The sequence below is a fragment of the Eschscholzia californica genome, unplaced genomic scaffold (genome assembly GCF_041429995.1).
Source record: "Eschscholzia californica isolate CP2 unplaced genomic scaffold, dmEscCali1.0.p SCAF_38, whole genome shotgun sequence".
Taxonomy (NCBI): Eukaryota; Viridiplantae; Streptophyta; class Magnoliopsida; order Ranunculales; family Papaveraceae; genus Eschscholzia; species Eschscholzia californica.
Window position 1 is genome coordinate 5,001 of NW_028238459.1, and position 2,500 is coordinate 7,500.

The following is a 2,500-nucleotide window of genomic DNA, read 5'->3' on the forward strand; positions in this document are numbered from 1 at the left end:
CCAAGGCCGTCCCATGGCGTCCCGTGCTGTCCCATGCCGTCCCGAGCCTTACCAAGGACGTCCCATGACGTCCCGTGCCGTCCGAGCCTCACCAAGGCCGTCCCATGGCGTCCCGTGCTGTCCCATGCCGTCCCGAGCCTTACCAAGGACGTCCCATGACGTCCCGTGCTGTCGCATTTTGTCCCGAGCCTTACTAAGGCCGTCCCATGCGCGTCCCGTGCCGTCCGAGCCTCACCAAGGGCGTCTCATGGCGTCCCGTGCCGTCGCATTTTGTCCCGAGCCTTACTAAGGCCGTCCCATGCGCGTCCCGTGCCGTCCGAGCCTCACCAAGGCCGTCCCATGGCGTCCCGCGCTGTCCCATGCCGTCCCGAGCCTTACCAAGGACGTCCCATGACGTCCCGTGCTGTCCCGAGCCTTACTAAGGCCGTCCCAGGCCGTCCCGAGCCTTACCAAGGCCGTCCCATGGCGTCCCGTGCTGTCCCATTTTGTCCCGAGCCTTACTAAGGCCGTCCCATGCGCGTCCCGTGCCGTCCGAGCCTTACCAAGGCCGACCCATGCCTTACCAAGGTCGTCCCATCGATCTCGGAGAAAGTACATCATAACATCGGAATACACCCCGACATCGATATCGGAGAAAGTACATCATCATAACATCGGATCGGATGCGTATCCGTCCAAGTGCCATCGACACTTCGAGAAGTTCGGACCTAGCTTCCTAGCATGTTGATGCGTCGGTGCTAATGGGGACATAAAGATCCCACGACGTTCCGAACGGAAGTAGCCGAAGTGTTCCGTGCGTGTGAACTCCATTGTCCCATGTGCCGGCTCTTGACTCCTAAGATGTCCCATGTGAAGGCCCTTCATGGCTAAGAATGTCCCGTGCAGCGTCCCTTGATGATCCCCATAAGGTGTCCCATGTGCGTCCCATGCCGTGCCCAGCCTTACCAAGGCCGTCCCATGCTGTCCCATGCGCGTCCCGTGCCGTCCAAGCCTCACCAAGGCCGTCCCAGGCCATCCCGAGCCTTAGCAAGGCCGTCCCGTGCTGTCCCATGCCGTCCCGAGCCTCACCGAGGCCGTCCCGTGCCTCACCAAGGCCGTCCCGAGCCTTACCAAGGCCGTCCCGTGCTGTCCCATGCCGTCCCGAGCCTCACCAAGGCCGTCCCGTGCTGTCCCATGCCGTCCCGAGCCTCACCAAGGCCGTCCCGTGCTGTTCCATGCCGTCCCGAGCCTTACCAAGGCCGTCCGATGCGCGTCCCGTGCTGTCCCATCCGTCCCGAGCCTTAGCAAGGCCGTCCCATGCGCGTCCCATGCCGTCCCGAGCCTTAGCAAGGCCGTCCCATGCGCGTCCGATGGGATTCCCGAGCTTTACCAAGGGCGTCCCGTGCTGTCCCATGCCGTCCCGAGCCATAGGGACGCTGTCCCGTGCGCGTCCCGTGCTGTCCCATGCGCGTCCCCTGCTTTGGCTCGGCTGGCCCGTGCATTCTATGGGGTCGTGGGACATTTCGAAATCCACCCGGGCCATTTCGACTCTCTCTTCATTTATACTATTGAGGTATTATTTATGAATTATTGGAGAAAAGAAACGGAAGAAAATATTTTTTTTTCTATTTTTTATGAATTTTCCGGTGTTTATTCACTTAAAAATTCATAGAAAAATAAATATTTATCGGAATCGCTATTATAATATATCAAAAAATTCCTTGCGAAAAGGCCTTTCCAACGAGTATAAGTTTGCTGGATTCCGACGAGTAACGAAGGAGTAAAGGCCCAGTATGCTTGGTTAAAAAATTGATGTTTCCTTGTGAAAATAGGCAAAACAATAACTTTGCACTATAAGGGGGAGGGTTGAGCTCCTTCCCCAGAGCGTGCACAGCACTTGTGCTGGCACGTTCCCTAGTGCTCGCCAAGCACCATAGGGCATCCAAAGGGCAAAGCCGAGCCTACTACATGATGGGAAGCTTCTAATATGTCGGAATACGAAGAGATTTCGTGCGACCCGAAGCTCGGCTCGGGCGTCCCGGCCTGTCCCGAGCTGTGCCGAGCGCGTCCCAGGCCGTCCCGAGCCAAGTCTCGGGCGTCCCAGGCCGTCCCGAGCCAAGTCTCGGGCGTCCCAGGCCGTCCCGAGCCAAGTCTCGGGCGTCCCAGGCCGGCCCGAGCAAAGTCTCGGACGTCTCAGGCCGTCCCGAGCTGTGTCGAGGCCGTCCCAGGGCGTCCCGAGCTGTAGCGAGGGCGTCCCAGGCCGTCCCGAGCCACGTCCCGGGCGTCCCAGGCCGTCCCGAGCCAAGTCTCGGACGTCCCAGGCCGTCCCGAGCAAAGTCTCGGACGTCCCAGGCCGTCCCGAGCAAAGTCTCGGGCGTCCCAGGCCGTCCCGAGCTGTGCCGAGGCCGTCCCAGGCCGTCCCGAGCAAAGTCTCGGGCGTCCCAGGCCGTCCCGAGCTGTGGCAAGGGCGTCCCAGGCCGTCCCGAGCTGTGGCAAGGGCGTCCCAGGCCGTCCCGAGCCT